The following is a 21,047-nucleotide window of genomic DNA, read 5'->3' on the forward strand; positions in this document are numbered from 1 at the left end:
TGGAGAAGGGGGCCCATGAGAACCTAATGAAGTTCAACAAGGCCAAATGCAAGGTGCTGCACTTGGACTGGGGCAATCCCAGGTATTTATACAAACTGGGAGAAGATCTCCTCCAGAGCAGCCTTGCCGAGAAAGATTTGGGGTTCCTCGTGGATGAGAAGCTGGACATGAGCAGTGTCTGCAGTACTTGCAGCCTGGAAGGCCAATTGAATTCTGGGCTGCATTAAAAAAAAAGGGATGGCCAGCAGGTAGACAGAAGTGATTGTCCCCTCTACTCAGCTCTTGTGAGGCCCCAACTGGAGTACTGTGTTTAGGCTTGGGGTCCCCAGCACAAAAACATGTGGAGCTCTTGGAATGGGTCCAGAGGAGGGCCACTAAGATGATCAGAGGACTGGAGCACCTCTCCTATGAAGAAAGGTTGAAGGAACTGGGTTTGTTTAGCTTGGAGAAGAGAAGGCTCTGGGGAGACCTCATTGTGGCCTGCCATTACTTGAAGGGAACACATAAATGCATAAAAAGGAGGGGGTACAACTGTTGAAATGGGTGGATAGTGACAGGACAAGGGGGAATAGTTTTAAACCAAGATAGGGGAAGTTTAGGTTAGATATTAGGAGGAAGTTTTTCACACAGAGGGTAGTAATGAACTGGAACAGGTTGCCCAAGGTGGTTATGGATGCCCCATCCCTGGAGGCATTCAAGGCCAAGCTGGATGTGGCTCTGAGCAGCCTGGTCTAGTGGTTGGTGACCCTGCCCACAGGATGGGGCTTGAAACTAGATGATCTTTATGGCCCTTTTCAACCCATTTTCTATGATTCAGCTCCCCTGGAGTTTTTGTCAATGATGAACTCTAAATTTTTGTGGATGGTTTTTAGCTTGTAGCAGATTTTTTCAGTCAGTGTGTGAGAGAGTAGAGATAGAATGTGAATGCTCTTAATGCTCTTATGGCTGCTGACTGAGAGTCTGATCTGATGAGCTGCAACTTCCTGACAACCTGTGACTCAAACAGAAAACAAATTCTTACAGGACTGGTCTTGAAGCAACTGGAGGTAGCAGATCAGGATACTTCTGCATCAGATCTGTACTGTAGTCCTGAGTGTGGATGTGAGCCCATAGTTTATAGGAGGCAATTCACTCCACATTCATATTGTTTGGGTGTGTCCTGGTTTTATCAGTATTCTGTATCATAATGTCATACAACAGGTTGGGTGCAGAGACATAGTGCAGCGTAAAGCTTTGTTTCATGTTTAGCAATTTCATGTGAGTTTTGATTCTTCAAGGAGAAGGTATGCTGGAATGTACTGCATTTCCCAGGACCCTCCACGTGATTTTTTGATTCATTGGTTTTGATTTATTGCTCTGTATTATCTCACATTCATTTTAATAAATTAGTTTCTCCTATCTCAATTATTTTTTTTCCTTCTTCCTTCCCCCCTCCTTTCTGCCAAGGTGAGGGAAGAGTGTCACGTGATTAACTCTTCAAAATGTGACAGGATGTGGTTTTCTCTACTGGGCAAGATAATAGACTGTAATAGAGAACTGGATCAATGAATGTCTGATAAATGTGGAAAATTTTTGTGGGAAAGTCAACATGGTTTCTATTAATAGAGGTTTTGCCTTAGAAAACTCATTTCTTTGAAGGGGTAAATAAGCAGTGATAATGTTGATTCTAATTGGTAGATTAGGTTTTGAAAGGCCTTAGAGGGAACTGTGCAGCTATGGGATAAAAGAAAAGGATGTGGTGTGGTTAAGTGGGAAATATAGAGCAGAATCTCTGACCAACTTATAGAATGGAAAGAAGTCACTACTGGATGAGATCAATGCTGCAACTAATTCTGTTCCACAGTTTATTAAACAATCTTGCAAAAGGTCAAGCAGTGAGGAGCTCAATTTAGCTGATGATAACAAGCTCTTCTAGCATTGTGACCCTGCCCCTGCCTCACACTCCCTGCCTCCCTGCTGCACTGCAAATCTGCCCTGTCAAGAGGCCCAGCATGGTCCCAGGGGTGCACCCATTGCTCAGCAACAGACAAACACTGGTGCACAATTAACGTTGTCTGGGCTGGAACCAGGGCATGGGGAGGGCGCAGTACAGTGCCAGATCAATTTATAGCAGATAATCGTATGCATTTTGATTCATTGGCTAAAAACAATTCTGTGAGCAGTTAAAATTCTGCAGCCTTGCTTTTCATTTCTATAAAGGAATCTGAGAACGGGTTTCAAGATAACTGAAAAAATAATCAGCATTTTTTGGGTATATTAGAAACTCCATTTTCAGTTAATGTTACCTGCAAATTTTCAAATGGAGTGTATAGAGTTCCAATGTGATATTCAACTCAAAAATCTGACCATGCTTCTTTACTTTTATAAGGCCTATCTTACCAGAAAAATATTCCTTCCTTCACAACCACACCTTATTCAAATCATCCCTTTTTGACAGTACATTTTTGAAAAATTGTTTTCAAGGAGGAGGTACAGGGATAATAAAATCTCATCAAAAATCTGACAAACACTTCAAGAACTTACTAAAAATTGTACCTACTGTCATCAAACCAGACTGATGCATTAGTTTCACAAAAACAAGAATATCCCACTAGTTCTGTTTTTTTTTTTTTTTTACTTTTTTTATTTTAAACTGTAGTAATTTTTATTAAGTTTTGTTATTTATATACATGAACTGTACTATATATTTTATGACTGCTGCTCCAAAACTATGCCTCCTGTTTTATTATGTTGGCCACTGACAGATGAGGTAGATATTGGTGGTATAGTAGTAAAGGTTTAATCTTCCTACCAATATTCTGTTTCATTTTGTTGCAGTGTGACAAATGTCAGCACAGGGGCAGTCTGACAAAATGGCATCTGACATGAAAGTGCATAAGAAGGAAAAGTATGGAAGTTCATGTAGAAATGGCAGCCACTGACATTCATTAACACTTGTGAACATTTGTGGAGACCAAACAATGGATGTTAGCACAGTAAGGCAGCGGGTGGCGCACTTCAGCAATAGTGACAGTAACAGTAGTTACCTCTACTGGTAAAGATTTTTATGAGTGAGTGCAGCATGCAGGCTCTTGTTCACTGCTGGTGAAAATGTACAGCTAATGGTGGTGAATGTGTTGAACAATTGCATTTTGTAGCTGAGGTTTTGCTCTATCAAATAGTGTTGCACTCTCTGTATCTGTCATTGTTCCATGGAAACGCAGGATGCATTATTTTTAGAGTGACCTTTGTGTATGAGGCCCAAAACAATTTCTGTTTGCTTAATGTGGCCCAGGCAAGCCAAAAAGTTGGACACTCATGGACTAATGAAATGAAGCTGCTGGGATCCAAAACAGATTCAAAACACATACTTCACACATCCTTCATACAAAGGAAAGCAGTTCCAGGGAGCTTGACAAAGGATGGTGCAGATGCAAAATTTCACATGGAAATAAGGGGAGACTTGGTAAACAGTAGTAGAAAAGAGTGATTGATGATTGCTAAATAAATGTAAACAAACAAACATCAGATTCAGTAGTCCCCAAAGTAGAGAAATGAATAGAATCATAGAATCACAAGGTTAGAAAGGACCTACAAAATCATTTAGTCCAACTGTCCTCCTATCACCATTACTACCATAAGCTACTAAACCATACCTGATAGCACCTCATCCAGATACCTCTTGAATACTGCCAGGGATGGCAACTCCACCAGCTCCCTGGGCAGACCATTCCAGTGCCTGACCACCCTCTGAGAGAAAAAGTTTTTCTTCATGTCTTATCTAAATCTCCTCTGGTACAACTTGTGGCCATTTCCTTGGGTCCTATTTGTTGCCTGGGAGAAGAGGCCAAACCCCTCCTCATCCCAACCTCCCTCCAGAAAGCTGTGGAGTGCAATGAAGTCTTCTCTAAGCCTCCTCTTTTCCGGACTAAACAATCCCAGCTCCCTCAGCTGCTCCTCATAAGACTTGTGCTCCAGACCCCTCACCAGTTTTGTTGCCTTTCTCTGGACACGTTCCAGGGTCTCAATGTCTTTCTTGTAGTGAGGGGCCCAAAACTGAACACAGTACTCAAGGTGCGGCCTCACCAGAGCTGAGTACAGGGGGATGATTACCTCCCTGCTCCTGCTGGCCAGAGAGGCATTTCTGCATTTCTAATGCAGGCCAGGATGGCATTGGGCCTCTTGGCCACCTGGGCACACTGTGAGCTCATGTTCCGCCGAGCATCAACCAACACCCCCAGATCCCTTTCCTTTTCACAGTCATCCAACCACTCATCCCAAGTCTGTAGCGCTACATGGGGTTATTGTGGCCAAAGTGCAGGACCCGATACTTGGCCTTGTTGAACCTCATCCAATTCACCTCAGCCCAGTGATCCAGGTTATTTAGATCCCTCTGAAGGGCCTCCCTACCCTCAGGCAGATAGACGCTATGTCCCAGCTTGGTGTCATCTGCAAACTTACTGAGAGTACATCAATAAAGGACATAAAACAACTGGGTCCTAGTACCGACTCCTGGGGGACACCACTTGTAACAGGTTGCCAGTTGGACTTAACTCCATTAACTACTACCCATTAGGCACGGCCCTCTTGCCAGTTCCTTACCCATAGAAGGGTATACCTGTCCAAAGCCACAGGCAGCCAGTTTCCCCAGGAGAATACTGTGAGAAACCATGCCAAAGGCTTTGATGAAGTCTAGGTAGACTACATCAACAGTCTTTACCTTGTCTACCAGTCTGGTCACCCAGTTGTAGAAGGAGATGAGGTTAGCCAAACATGACCTGCCTTTCATGAACCATGCTGACTGGGCCTGATCCCTTGGATGCTATGCATGTGCTATGTGATCTCACCCAAAATGATTTGCTCCATAAATTTTCCTCGTACCGAGGTCAGGCCTGTAGTTCCCTGGATCCTCCTTATGGCTATTCTTGTAGATGGGAGTCACATCGGTAAGCCTCCAATCCTTATCCAGAAGATAACTGATCTGCCTATTAAAGGCAGGTGTAAAAAAGCTGTAGAAGAGTGATGGAAAGTGTCATATCTGTTCTGCTCATGTTTTTCTTTGAGAGCCTGGTTGTGGTCATTTCTGGCCCCTTGATCTGAGATAGTGCAGACATTATTAGGGTTACTCCCACAAAAGCTGATTCTCATCTGTAACTCACAGTTACATATCAACCCCAGTCTTAAAGTTAGGTGCATATTTGGAATAAATCAACTGTCTAACATACATTGGGAAAACAAACAAGCAAACAAACAAAAATCCAACAAGACAAATAGATCTAATCTGTTGTAACCACATCCATTATGTTAGCAAAATATTTCAGCCACAGTGCAAGAGCAAGGTCATTGAGAATAGTCAGGTCTTCCTCTGGTGTAACTTAACTCCACTAATATGCAATAATTCTGTGAAGAGATAAAATGACAATCAGCCCCATATATCTAGTAACTACTTCAAGCTCCTTAATCTTCAGATGTGCTAATAATAATGCAAAAGATGGGCAGAAAATATAGATCTAGACCACTTGTATAGGATTTTCTTGCTCTTTCAAAGGGGAAAAGAATCATATTCCATTCCTCAGACAAGATAAGCCAGTGTAACTGGAATGCTTGTCTTTGAACAGAGCAAGCAATCTGCCTGCTTTATGGATTCTTTTTTTAAGTCCCTTTTTAAGTACCACCTCCTGAGAGCACATGAACAGGCAATCCCAAAATGCTGGAAATCAAGCAGATGGGTCAGAAGGCTTGCTTTGACTGAACGTAGGTCTTCTAGAGTTTAAGCAGAAAATAAACTTTATTATCACTGGAAGCAAAGTCAGGCAATATGGGAAGACTAAAGGGATACCGTTCACCTTTGTAGATAGAAAATTTGTGTGGCCAAAGCTTAGTTAGGGTTGAAGCTGGCCAATATAGTGCGGAACAATAAAAATGGAGGTTTTTTTTTAAATATCTTAACAAAAGAAGGAACAGAGAGAACATGGGTTCATTACTTGATGAGAGCGGTCATCTTGCAAACAGGGACATAGACAAAACAGAGATATTTAACCCTGATGATGGGCTCTGTCACTCCAGGTGCCCTGATTTGGAAGACTGTGACTAAGGTGACTGTCAGCTCCCAGCCAAACCAGAACTTGTGTGGGATTTGCTGCTCCACCTGGATACATGGGTCCGGATGGGATTCATCCCAGGGTACTCATAGAGTTGGCTGATTGTGAGACCTCCCTCAATTATTTTTCCCAATCTTGGGAATCTAGAGAGATCACAGTTGTCTGGAAACTGGCAAACATTGTTCCAGTTTTAAAGAAGGGTAAGAAAGAAGACCCTGGTAATTAAAGGCCTGTCAGTCTCACTTCAGTACATGGTAAGTTTATGGAGAAAATTATGCTGGAAGTTACTGAAAAACACCTGAAGTACAATATAGTCATTGGTCACAGCCAATGTTTTCTGTTTTCATAAATGACTTGAATGTAGGACTGGAAGGTGTTTTGAGCAAGTTTACAGATGATACTAAATTGGGAGGAGCTGTTGACACCATCAGGAGTGGAGAGGCTTTGAAGAAACATCCACACAGATTTGAGAACTGGGCAATCACCAATTGTATGAAGTAACAAGAGTAACAAGAGTAAGTGCCAAATTCTTTACCTGGGAAGGGGCAACCCTGGCTGTACATACAGACTGGAGGGTGAGAAACTGAAAGGCAACCCTGCTGAAGTGAATCTGGGGGTCTTGGTCAGCAGCAAGTTGAACACGAGTCAGTAGTGTGCCCAGATATCCAGGAAAGCCAACCGTCTCCTGAGGTGCATTAAGTATAGCACTGCTATCCCATCAAAGGAAATGACTGTTCCACACTACACTGCATTGGTGTGGCCTCACCTTGAGTACTGCATGCAGTTTTTGGGTATAAAAAGAACATAAAACTATTAGAGAGTGTCTAAAGGAAGGCTACAAATATAGTGAAGGGTTTGGAGGGAAAGACATGTGATGAGTGGCTGAAGTCCCTTGGTTTATTCAGCCCAGAGAAGACTGATGGAAGACGTTATTGCAGACTATAGCTGCCTCATGAGGGGGTGTGGAAGGACAGGTGCTGATGTTTCACTGGTGACCAGTTATAGAACCCAAGGGAATGGCATGAAGCTACAAAAGAAAAGGTTCAGGTTGGTTATCCAGAAAAGGGTCTTCACTGAAAGTAGTTGGACACTGGAATGGTGTCATGGAGTTATCTCCAGATCTGAGTCTGTGACAGGGGCACAAGCCCAGAAGGAGACAAAAGAGAGAGGGAAAAAAAAAAGTACCCCACCTGTTGCAGCGTGGTTGGCTCTGGCCCGTGACTAATGAGGCAAGGCACTTGCAGGTCTTGCGCTGTGGGAGAGGGGGAGAGGGGAAGGGTAGCGAAATAGCAGATGGGTCTTAAAAAAAACAGCGGCAACGATCTGAGGAGGAATTTATTAAGAAAAAAAAAAAAATCAAACAAAATGAGAGAGAAAAGAGTGTCCAAAATACGAGGTCTTATGCTAGTAAATTGCAGGGGAAGCACATGCTTTTCTCCACAGAAAAATGAGAGAGAGGGATTCAGTGAGAGGGAGAACAGCTAAAGTTCAGCCAGGAGCTTCACCTTTCTTAGTCTGTGCATCGAGTCTGGGAATGCCTATTCTCCCCTCCCTCCTGAAATCGCAAAATGCCCAAAAAAGGCAGTCCATGGAACCAGAACATTAACTCTTTAACTTCAACTGTTTTACATAATGTTCTGGTGTGTAATACTGACAACAAAAATCACAAAACCACAACAAACAGATTCCCCTCAGACATGGCATTGAGCTTACTGGAGTTCAAGGAGCATCTGGATAATGCTTTTAGATACATGATCTGATTTCTGGGTGATCCTGCGTGGGACTGGGATCTGGACTCAATGATCCTTATGGGTCCATTCCTACTAGGGATATTCTATGATTCTGTGATTTTGTGTATAACCCAGGCTTTTTCCCAGGAAGCAATTTGCATGCTCAGAGGAATATTTTCCTTGCTTATTAATATAAAAATTCACTCTTACAGTGTGTTACAATGCTGATCATTTCAATCCACTTCATATTTAGTGGTTTAAGTTGTGTCACATACCCATGATCTCTGTTACTCTTGCAATCAATAAACCTAGAGTGGACTGTAAGTCCTGCCCAGCACCCCTACAGTCATCAAGTTCAGCTAGTCTATGGAAGAAGAAAATGACAGGTAAAACTTGTTTTGCTATGAATACTTGATATTTCTATCCTAGTAGGAAATTGTGAATTTTCTTCCAGAAGAAAATCAGTATATGCATGATGAGTTGCTGGAGCTCTGTATGCCCTGGCCAGGGAAACAGTGCTCTATGATAACAGTGTGGATCCCGTGAGCTGCAGAGTTAGGTGGGGTGAAGGAGCACCTTGTACTATTAGTGGAGAGCCAGAAGGAGGGTGACTTTACCCTGTTTTTGGGGAACCACTCCACCCATGGTGTGAGTCTGGCAGATATTGTATGGGAAAAAGAGAAGTATCAATGCTTATGATGTTGCTAGTGCTGTGATGGTATTTGGTGTCAGTGTTGTGAAAAATCCATGCTATAGCATCCTTGACCGTAGCTCATACAGACAGGAGTGACATGCAGCATGGTGCATAGCAGTAGTCAGAAGTCTAAGAGCACCTTTCTTAGAGTAGAAAAAGGAGAAGCATAAATACTTCAGCTGTGTTTTCTCTGTGGATGAAGAATTCACTGATCCATTGTGGGTGGATAATTATACACTTGTTTATTTGAGAACAAAGCTGAGGAAGAAGAATGAGCAACATATCCATGAAGAGGGCCTTCTCATAACAATAGACTTTTTGAAACCAACTATGAGTAAGAGTAGTAAAAGTCCTTGTGCTTGGCTTTGGTGATATAATGTCTCCTGCATGAGCTGAGAAGGCTTCCATCTTCTTGTCCAGCAGAGGTACATAATAAGACGCTCTGGAAAAGAAACACACTTTTATAGAAAATGAACCAGAATCAAAATTAGTGTGGTTTAAAATTTTGAGCTTGGTGGTTCGTTTTCTTTTTTGATACCTGTGGATTTTGTAGCCAGACTCTAGAGTACAAAAAGAAGATCTTTTGCCATGAAACTGCAGCACATGCTAGACAGTGTAACAGAACTACAGTCACCGTTAAATGAGGGACTTTTCCCTTGAACACTTCTGAACTCGGTGAATAACTCACTTCTGGACTCAATGAATAACTGCCTAAAAAGGGCTCTCCTTTGGGATGTAGCCTTGTCAGTTTGAGGACCAGATCCTCACTGGCTGTAATAGAGCTTCATTTTACAGATGAAACCTGCTTTGTTTTACATCGCCTGAAGATCTCGTCTGAGACATGCTGTTATATCAAATGAGGAGAACCCTGCTAGCTCTGCTGTGACTCAGTTATTGTTATTGAGGGTGGAGGAGATGGAAGCAGAAGGAGGGATGTGTATTTACCTCAGCTACATTAGAAACATGGCAAGCTCATTAAACAATTTAAACACATTTTCTCTGGTTTAGGAGTGGTGATGATTACACTGAACAAGGCACTAATCTGTAAAATAGACAAGGAAAGGAAGCTTGAACAGACTGCCAATTTTGATGAACTCTTTGGAAGCTAATGGTGACAGGTCTTCAGAATAACTATATGAGAAAGCATCCTGCAGTGCAATGCAGCAACTAGGGTAGCTGGTGAATGTATGTAAGTATAGACTGTTACTTACAGTACTTCAGAGCATTTTGGATTTGATCATATTTTAATAATCTGGCTGTTTTTAATAATCTGGCCTGGTTTAAGCAGAGAGGATATGGTGCAGCAGGAAAAAATACAGATATGAGGTGAAGAAAGGTAATACAGACATGCTGGTTCTGCTTGTGCCTATGCTAACTAGTTCATTGAGCAAGGGTAGCACTGCAATAACATTAGCAGGAGTAGCACAACTTTATTTGAAGGGAAGAAGGCAAGCTGATATCTTCTCACCTTTTCTTGGATGTCTGCTGTGGCCTGTCTTGGATTTATTTTCTGCTGTTTTTATTCCTTTTCCCTGGAAAATGTGACTGCATCAGGAAACCTTTCACTTTTTTGTAACAGCATTAATGTTCAAGGCACAGCACAACGGATGTTCATCTTCAGTCTTCAGGTTCATACCCAGTCTTCATCTTCACTTCATTCTTCCCAGTAAGAGAAGAGGACACACTTTGGTGGTGCAATGTACAGTATTTGAAATGATTTTAAAGGTGGATTCTGAGCCTTAAGCGACATCTAGGCTACTAAATTAAATTGAATAATCCTGGATACTAGAACCAAGTCATGTCAATGATCCCTAAGGTGAATTTTGCATATAATAAGCAGTTCTCTGCTCATAATTTAGAGCCTGTCTGTGAGTCTGGGAATTAGACCAATCCTTATAAGCAGTTTGTATGAGGCCAGAGATTTGTGGTTGCTCTAAATTTCCTATCTCCCTAGCATAAATTTTTGTCTGCTGGCTAAAATATAGTGGCTCTTGGAGGTTCATAAATCTTAATGAGAACCTTTATCAGAGAATACAGATGTTTTGGTTAAAATAACTTGAATTTCATGTTGTAGAATCCTCTACTGAAGCATGATTTTTAAAAAAATATATCACCTTCCACCTTCTGAAGGAAAAGATGAAAGACTAATCAGATGCTCTTGCTTGGGTTCTCTTGAAGTGTACAAGCCTGCAAGGGACAAAGCTGGTGTGACAGCTGTAGCATTAGTGACAATACACAGGCAAATCCCAATTGCTGAAAGAGTACTTATCTCACTTACGAGAGAGTTGTAAGAAAGACCACTTCAGGAGTTGGTTTCCTGTGTTGCTTATCTGCTCTTTATTCAACTCTGAGTCACGTTGAAATCAGAGGCTAGTAGAGGTTTTAAAGGGATTGGACACCCTCCCTATAGTGACGTCCTGTGTCATAGTCTGAATTATGTGTGGTATCTAGCTGTACTGGAGATACCGAAGCATCAAGACATCATTTCTGGCTAAAGGAAATGGTATTGCCTGCTATTGCTATGTCTGGGCAGAAGGTCAGTGCTCAACCTGTGGTTTTCTTTGTTGCAATAGTATGCTTTTGTCCATTATCAGCCTACCATCTCATGTCTTTCTAGTTATTCAGATACAATCTTCTGTTTCCTTCCTTTTACTTGCCTTTCACTCCTGTTTTCTTTAACCAAAGCCACTTCAGTTGTCACACAGCACTTCACCTTCCTCTCATTTTACTATTTTGCATGTTGAGCTGTGTTCCTTCCTAACAGCCATGCCTGTACCCAGCTCCAACACTTTTCATTGGAGATCCCTATTTCCATTTCTCTCCTGCACTGGAGTGTTTTAAATGAGCCTAGCTTTCTGGGAGAGGGTAGAGGGTGCATTCAGCAGTGAGCTGGAGGTCTGTTTTTGTTTTTTATTTTCCCTTTCTTCTTCAGTTCTATTCCAGGTGCATAAACATTTCTCCCTACAGATGCCCTAGAAAACATTCTGGATTTTTTATCTCTCTCTTTAGACTTAAATCACAGTCTAAGTGGCTTTTTTTTTTTTTTTTTTTTTTGCTGTTCTTTTTTATAATAATTATTTATTTGTTTTTATATGTAATGTCTATGCAGTTGACAAGTTTGTGGGCACAGATGTTTTGAAACTACCTGAAATTGGATAAGTAAGTGGACAAGCCACTGCTGGTGGCTTTAGCTTTAAACTGCATTCATTTCTCCTTTACAAACTACATTTTAGCAATAAAATACAGGTTTTTCAGATCAATACTGTAAAGCATCAAACCATTCCCAGTGGCAGTATGGATTGTCTGCTTGCTGAGGTGGTCCTTTCTGGGTAACAGTTGATTGTGAGGAAAGGAAGGGTGTGAAGATGACACTGGGAGAACTGTTAGTTGCATTATGGGACTGTTCTCTTCCATTTTCTTATTATGACCATAGGAATCCTTTCTGGCTTTGAAATTCAAGACATATTCATTCCTTATCTATTGAGGTCTCCTATAAAGTTGTATGAAACCTTGAATTTGATAGCAGCAGTAATGTTCCAGTTCAAAGGTTATAGGGTAACACACAAATAAAACACCATTGCCAGTTTGTAAGTTTTCTTCTCCACTCAGCCTCTGGAACTGGAGAAATTATACAGCTGACTTTGCCAGCATTAAACCATAGGCTTTTGGATGATTGCTAGGAAGTGGATTGAGCTTGGGCCACCCTACAAATGGCTGAGAACTGTGCTATGAAAATTTGTCACTCATCTCCTTCTCTGGTTCTATGGTACTATAGTTTAAAGCTGCTCTGAAAAAAAACCGACAGTGGACAAACAAATAAAACCCTGTGTTTTTTATCAGAAATACTCTTTCTGTCATAATGCACTTTGGACTTTAAATTTTTTATTAATCGTTACTAATCATTGTAGATTATATTAGCATATATTAAATAGCATTACTGTAATTTTGTCAAATTTTTAAATTATTTAAAAAGAAGTTACCTGATAGACAGATCTGTGTCCCAGAGATATTGCACAAAGTGCTCTCCTGCATCTTTGATACTCAAGTTTGCACTGTTGTTAGTTGTGAAAAATGACTCTATGGACTGAAGTCTTGCTTTAAAGACAGGTGTTCTGGTGAGCCTACATCTTTTCTTCTAGGACAGTGGCAGCAGATACCTTTTTTATGATCAACTCTTCTGTTTTTTTGACAAGCCTTTGGTCCCATGGTCAGTGAGCTGTTGAAAGACAATTATTCCTGCTAAAAGCCACAAACAACTGTGGCATAAGTTCATATTCAGCAAGAGAGCACAGGTTAACCAAACTTTTCCTTTCTAAATATATTTGGTGTCAATAAATACTCTTTATTTTCCTGTGGAAGCCACAAAGGAAGAATTAGTCATAATCTGGTAATGTGGCCCATGGCTGGAGACTCTAGGGACCATGTTAAAACAGACAATAAATAGTCCTGTGTGGTAACATGCGAAGGATGTGAGCTATTGTAGAGACCCAGGTTTTCACAGAATCACAGAATTGTAGGGGTTGGAAGGAACATCTAGAGATCATTGAGTCCAACTCCCCTGCAAAGCAGGCCCCCTACAGGAGGTGACACAGGTAGGTGTCCAAACGAGTCTTGAATATCACCAGAGAAGGACACAAGGGCAGCCTGTTCCAATGTTCCATCACTCTTACTGCAAAGAAGTTACTTCTCATATTGGTGCAGGACTTCCTATGTTCCAGTTTATGGCCATTTCCCCTTGTCCCATCCCCAGAGACCACTGAAAAGAGGTTGGCCATGTCCCTTTACTCCCACAGTCACAAAAGCATTTGTAAACATAAATAAGATCCTCTCTGTCTTCTTTTCTCAAGGCTGAAAAGACCCAGGTCACCCAGCCTTTCCTCATAGGGGAGAATGGTTTTAGTGACTGAAATTCTATTTAGTGCCATTAGGGAATACTCAAACCATTGCCAGTTTGTAAGAAACAGCGGCTTAATCTCAGCATCCTTGAAAGTTGGTAGCTAGGAGAAAGAAATATATTTGATCCAAATAGAAGAAATAAGTGTTTAAACATATCTAAAATGTTTCCTTTGTGTTACAGCAGGGGTTTGAAAAATAGAAAAACCTGCTTAAAAATTGAAGAGGTGAGCTCTTAATGTTCATGGCAGAGCTTTATCTTCGTAAAGTTACTTTCTAGTAGCCTCGCCCAAGACATTCATGTTTTATGCCCAGCATTCGTTCTGAGGCTGTATTTTCAGTTTGTGCCTTCCATTTAAATATTGCAGTGGCTTGAATGGGATATCTGCCAGTTAAAGTGTCTGCAAAGAATTTCTAAAGATTGGATATAAATTCTTTCACAGGGCTGGTCAGGTATGCAGTTGGGAGACTTTATGCTGAAAGGCTGTACACTGGGATGGATGTTATCATGATCTTCCTTCCCGATCAAGGTGAAACAGACACTTCTTTTCCCTAGTTTCTGCTGACAGACTTCCTTATCTGTTTTTCAGTGTATGTACCTGCCCATCTGAATATCACTGGTATGCATCTGGCATGAGAACTTATTTCTTCACTTCCAAGGGCAGTATATCAATGTTGAATTACGCAGCTGGTCATCTCTAGAGCTTGCATACTGCAAGTCATTAAACCAGAGTGACTTTGGCTCCATGTGTGATGAACAAGATGTTCATTTTAAAAAAGTGATTTAGTGTTTCTGATTGTAGTAAATATTGCCCTATATAACAGCATTCACTCCCATTTACAGTGAAACAGTTTGTTTTATGGTATTTAAAAACACTTCAGTTACTCTTAGTTAAGCTGTGCTATGTTTCCTCACTGCCTTCTTAATCTCCAAGCAAGATATAACACATCTGAACATTTTTTTTCCAGCCAATTATGGTCCTGGGCATGACGCATTAGAATAGTTGAAAGTAGAGATTAAATTCAGTAAAGAAAATTGGAGCTAAGTGTCAAGCAAGACCAAAGCAATTTTCAGCAAGACTGAAAATTTTAAGCCTGGCTTTAACACAAACTTGGAAAAGTAATGTTGTAGCCCCAGAAGTTACGTAAATCCTAAATCAGGTATACACAGGATTGCAGGCATCAGGAATGCCTGGCAGAACCAAAAATACAGCCCAATTGAAGTTAAGGATGGGAGCCAGCCCAGTCAGGGTAAAACAATGCCCTTTGAGGATACGAGATTGTAGGAGGATAAAAGAAATAATAAAAAACTTTTTGGACTTTGGATTATCAATTGGATAGGAATTCAAATACAACACCCCAATCTTGCCAATGAAAAATTGAATGGCAAGATCTATATTTTGGTACAAGATTCGAGGGCAATTAATAGAAATATTGAAGATACACAACCCATGGTGTAAATCCATACACTTCGTTAACCAAGTTAAGGAATGAGTATGTGGGGTTTGCCATTATGGAGTTGAAGGACACCTTTTTCTGCCTGGTTTTTCATAGAAAGTCTAAAATTATTTGCTTTTGAATAGAAAAACTCCAATACAGGGAGAGAGATGGAATGGCATAGATCGGAATGGCATAGATCGGAATGGCATAGATCGGAATGGCAATAAGAAACGGAATGGCATAGATCGGAATGGCATAGATCGGAATGGCATAGAAATTCAATTAACCTGGGCAGTGTTACCCAGGGTTGTGAGAACAGCCCAATGATTTTTGAGAACTGGTCAGCTTGTGAACCTGAGATTTGGGTTCTTCCATCCCAAGGTGGAAGTTTACTGCAGTATGTGGATGCCACAGTAACAAAGGAGAGCTATGTACATTGGACTATGAGTTTGCTGGATTTCTTGATTTAAATGGCTATCAAGTTTCTCAACAGAAAGCACAACTGATCAAAGAAGGAAGCAGTTTGCTGAAAACTCAGAAAACCAACGCAGAGCAACCTCCAAGACAGCAGTGTGCAACTGCTTGGAGACTGACTGTGCCAGTCAACCAGACCGACAGGAGGAACCATTGGACGATGCTGAGGATTCCTGGATTCATTAACGGAAACAGTTTTGTGAGACAAGAAAACTGTAAGGCAGGATATGCAGTAACTACTACTGACAAAGTAACTGAAGCAAAACCATTACCTGTGGGGACTTCTGCTCAGAAGGCTGAAATAACTGTCTTGACAAGAACCTTAAATATATGGACAGATGCTAAGTATGCTTTTGGGGTGGTACACACTCATGGTACCATCTGGAAAGAGCGAGAATTGCTTACACACAAGGAAAACAAATTCATCATTATGTAAATCTACCAAAGAGCAGTATTTAATCAATGGATATACAGATGGTATATAGTCAATAGATATACAGATGGTATATATATGTATATATATATCCAGGAGTTTGGCTAATATAATTTATATGGGAGAAATGAGAAAAAGTCACTCACCCTGTCCTGGGCTCGCGAGATGAACTCCAATGGAGTGGATCTCCAGAGAGATCCTTCCCCACTGGCAGTCAGCTCTTAAATGGGTCTAGGAGAGGTGGAGCCAGGGTCCACTCCTTCCTGCAGCACAGGTGAATTGCCTTCACCTGTGCTCCCATGGCTGACTCACTGCTCACCTCAGGTGATCAATCAGAAGTTCAGGCCATGATTCAGCAGTCCCCATACACTCCACCCCTTCATGGCATGAACCAATGATCAGGTTGACTAAAAGAGTGAGCTTTCCCTAATACAGAGATCCAATACACCGCGATGCTTATACAATTTCATCACGACACATGTTGGTAAATTTCAAGATGAGTGACGATTGGTGAAAGTTGACATCCTTCTATGGACCAGCACTCGATGATGTTACCGGAGGCATACGGTCGTGAGGTGCAGGTCTGTCCTATGTTCCATCAATCACATGCAGACCATCAACGGGTGTTACACATGATCTAACAGTAACACTGGAACGTTTTGATGACATTTCATTCCTTCTGGTGATCCTGAAGGCTCAAAGACTCACGGGGAGAAATACAGATGTTTCAGAGGTACCAAGAGGGGAAGGTCTGCCCTCCAGGGCAAAATACAGGCCGTGTTTCTATCCTGGGTCAACGTTTCCACTTGTACAGGGGCACATCCGGGCCGCTTGTGCCACACCTTCTGGCCAGATGTTTGCAGCCGCATAATAATATCAGGCACCAAAGGAAGTATCCTGATCTGCCATAGGGACACAATGGGAGTCCCTTTAGCAATGAAGATTGGAGTGTTGACCACAATATCAGTAGGCCATGTACCTATTACTGGAGGGACTACTGAGCCTCCCACCTCCAACAATCTCCCCCAAGGTGCAAGTAGGCCACACCACTTGGGTCCTACCTGCACCTTCCATGGCCATTTTATTCTGTGGGTGCCAGGATCTAAATTCTCATGGGGCAGGGAGCAGAATATTATTTTCGTTACCAATCTGGGGTCTTACCTGCTGATCAGTGCCCATAATTTGGATCCTAAGTGGGGTGGCCCATGTTGTCTGCAACATTCTCAGGGCACTGGGTCTGCCATCTCGGGGTCTTTCATTCAGGTCCCACAAGGTTTCATATAGTCTTTTTGTCCACCCCTGCAGGGACTGGGAGTCTGTCTTCAGGGCAGCCTTAAGAATACCATAATAATGTTCAATGAGGCCTGCCCTGGTTGGATTATATGGCAGGTGGAATCGCCATTCAGAGTTATTTTCTTCTGCCCAACGTTGTATCAGTGCACCAGTAAAATGAGTTCCTTGGTCACTCTCGATGACTTGAGGTGTCCCGTAGGCAGACATCAGTTTTGTGAGTGCCTTGATGGTACATGCCTGGTTGGCTTTCGGTACTGGATAGGCCTGCAGTAGCCCACTTGCAGTGTCAACACTGATCAGGGCCATATCTCACCCCCTCAGACCGAGGAAGGGTCCCGATGTAATCGACGTGCCATCGCTGGAGAGGATTGTGTCCTCTAGCAAGATGGGCTGTTGTTTCGGACAGCGGTCTTGGTCTCATCTTGGAGCAAGCGTCGCAATCCCGGCATGCCTGGATGATGTCAGGTAGCTGTATGGGCAGTCCCCATGCTTTAGCAGCCACCCACATTGTCTTTTGTCCCGCATGCTGTAGCTCCTGATGTAACCAACGGGCGATGTTTTCAGATGGTGAATTCTCAATCCATCGAACTCGGGCCAGCGTGTAGGCTTCATCATTTCCCAGTGACTGTAGGGGCTGATGACCAGAAACATGGTAGACACGTACAGTCCTGTGTTTGACTGTATTCCATATGTCTAGCCACATATCCTTGCCCCAGATCGGCCGGGCATGGATAGTCCATTCTTGGCTGGCCCACTGTGCAATCCAAAGAGTGAGCCCTCGGTACACAGCCCAACTATCCGTACAGATAGTCAGGATACCATCACCGGTTCCTTAGTTATAACCATCCACACGGCTCGCAGTTCTGCCCACTGGCTGCTCTGACCATCCCCCTCATCAAACCAGATTGTCTCAGTAGAAGGATGGTATGCTATTGCTCTCCAGTTGCTTGGATTGCCCTTGCTGGATCCATCTGTGTACCAAGCATCTTCAGGGATAGGGTATTTTCCCTCCTGAACAGGACTCTTCTGCAGTGGAGCGACCAGTATTCCTTTCGGTGCATCACTGTGATATGTTACTGGGCCTAGGATCTTCTGAAGTTCTTCTTTCAAAGGGGATGAAGACAGACTGCTCCTTTGGCTGAAATAGGTGACCCATCGTGCCACTGTTTGTGCTTGGGCCACCCCGTCTTAAGAAGGTGGGTCAGATCTTTTACCCACCCCTGAACTGGTAGAGTGGTCTTGACTATAACTTCAGCTGTTTGAGTTATTGGCTCTACTGCCTGCAGTGCCGAATAGGCAGCCAGTAACTGTTTTTCCATCATACTGTATCTCTCTTCTGCTCCATGCCAAACCTGAGACCAGAAACCAATGGGGGTCCAAACAGAACTCTGGCATTGCCACAGGCCCCAACCAAAGCCATCTTGAGTGATGTGAACTTCTATCTTGGCTGGGAGGGTGGGATCAAATATACCCAATGCCTGGGCTTGTTTAACTGCCAGTTTCATCTGTTGAAAAGCATCCTGTTCTGTTTTCCCCCAGTCCCATAGCTGCCCCTTTTTTGTAAATCTGTCTAGTGGCCTTAGCAGCTGCGCTAGGTGAGGTATGAAAGAACGCCAATAACCTAATACACCTAGAAACTCTTGCAGCTGCTTCGATGTTGTAGGAACTGGGAACGCCTGAACCTTATCTATGACAGCACTGAGCAGTACTTTGGTCTTTCCTGACCAAACCACCCCTAGGAATTTTACAGACAGGCCCGGACCTTGCACCTTTTGGGGATTTATAGCCCATCCCCTCTATTATAAATAGGCGGTTAATGAATCCACTGCCTGTTCTATTGCCTCCAGTGAGTCAGATGTCAGCAGGAGATCATCAATACGGTAATACAAGTTAACATGATCTGTTTTTTTCCAGTCGGCCAGGTCATGCGCCACTAGATTATGACAATATGTTGGTGAATGCACGTACCCCTGTGGCAGGACCTGAAAGGTCCACTGCCTGCCTCCCCATGTGAATGCAAATTTATCTTGCAATTCTTCAGTAATTGGGATACTGAAGAACGCATTTGCTAAATCTAGGACACAATGATAGGTTTTTATCTCCCTACTCAATGTGTCCATTAAGGAAGCAATATTGCGTACAGCTGCATGAATAGGCAGCGTGACCTTATTTAATTCCCTATAATCTACTGTCATTCTCCATGTGCCATCCGACTTTCGCACTGGCCATATGGGAGAATTATATGGGCTGTGGGCAGATCTTATGATACCCACTTTTTCTAATTCCTGTACCATTTTTGATATTTCATCCTGCCCACCCGGGAGTCTGTACTGTCTCATATTAGTAATCCAGTGCAGTTTCGGCAGGCAAATTGGCCCGTGTTTTGCATGGCCTCTTAATATTACCTGCACCACCTGGGTACTAATATATCTCTGTCGGAGTCTGAACTCTCCCACGGTTGTCTGGAGAGCCAGATGGCATAGAATATCTATGCCCAAGATGTATTCCTGGACTGGGGCAATAGATACCTTATACTCCCGGGGTGGGAGACGCCCAACCCCCAGTTTTAACCATGTTTGGGTGACAGGAATAGTTTGTCCCCCAAAACCACAAATCATCACTCTGTTTCCATGAAATTTGTTTGGATATCCGTAAATGATTGATGTTTCTGCTCCAGTGTCCACTAATGCCGTAACTCTGAATATTTTTTGGGGACCAATAAATCGTTAATTCTACATAGGGCCTCCGGTCCCGTCTGGAGGCCCTAGGGGGACTAACATCCCCCGTCACGCCATGACCTGTGCTAGGGCCAATTCTTTTGCTTCCAATGGCTCAGGCATCGTGGCCCGAGACACTTGAGGCGGCTTTTTTTTTCCTATTAGGAGCAATAAAATCTTCTAGGTTCCATGTTGTTGTTGGTATCCTCTCTATAGTTCTTACCCTTGGTTTCTTAGGGTAGTTTTGAAATTTTTGATTGTCCTTTAGCTGTCTCCAAAGCTGGAGAAGGACATGGTTGGGCTGGCGGTCAATCTTAGCAAATTGGACCCCAGCTTGAATTAGGTCATTAAACATTTGTTTTTGGGAAACCCTTATGGGTCCCGATCAAGGAGCTCGAATAGCTGGCGTCTTGGTTTTAGTCACCGACAGGACCTCAGCTTCTTCTAACATCCGAATGTTGCGCCTAGTCCGTAGGCGTTCTGTCTCCCCCAGATCAGCTACTATCTGAGCAGCCTGCTGAACTACGACTTCCAAGGTCACCAGAGGCTTTAATACCGAAACTAAGGTCCCATATAAGTGGGAAGGGGCCTGTTGTAAAATTAAATCTCGCATGCCCGCCGAGAACTTGATCATATCCGGGCTATCATACGAGTCTTCATATATTGCTTCTCTCATGCCTAACTCGCAAATGTAATTTTGGAGGTCCTCCATAAAGGACCATAGTCCTATGTTTAAGGGAATATCTGTTTTATTTGGCCAGACCATCCGGCATGCTGCCATTAACCAATCTATTATTGAGTGGTTCTCATTGGTATACTGGATGAGAGAGTATAGTCTCTGCCTGACAGCAGGGTGTAACGTTATGGTGGCCAGCTTTGCCATTTCCGGCCCATTAACCATAACACTTTCTGCTCCTGAATCCCATAACCTCAGCAGCCATGCAGGTATACTCTCTCTCAGCCTCTGCCGAAATCGCTGCACCAGGTCCATTAATTCAGTAGGAGTGTATTGTCAGGCTGTCACATGCAAATGCATTTCGGCAGGGGGCCATTGGTCAGGGGGAACTCCTGCTGGTCTATCTTGTACCTTTTTTGTTTTTCTGAGTTATAATAGGATGGAATTCCAGGGGATCCACCATAACTGGAACCTTTAGGTCTGACTTGGAACTCCTGCTTTCCTCTTGAACCAGGTCCGCTACTTCAGAGGTATGACTATCATCTATTGAAATACTAGGTCTGTAGACCTGACCTAGAGACTGTAAAATTGTTTTTTTCCCCGACAATACATTAAGA

The 21,047-nt window shown here is 42.7% G+C and overlaps 1 pseudogene; it reads right to left on the reverse strand.

Annotated features, from left to right (window-relative positions):
• Positions 1–19,738: 19,738 nt before the first annotated feature.
• LOC146545416 (uncharacterized) lies at positions 19,739–20,639 on the reverse strand (annotated as a pseudogene).
• Between the last annotated feature and the right edge of the window lie 408 nt (positions 20,640–21,047).

This window comes from Meleagris gallopavo, chromosome 1 (genome assembly GCF_905368555.1).
Source record: "Meleagris gallopavo chromosome 1, MGAL_WU_HG_1.1, whole genome shotgun sequence".
Classification (NCBI taxonomy): domain Eukaryota; kingdom Metazoa; phylum Chordata; class Aves; order Galliformes; family Phasianidae; genus Meleagris; species Meleagris gallopavo.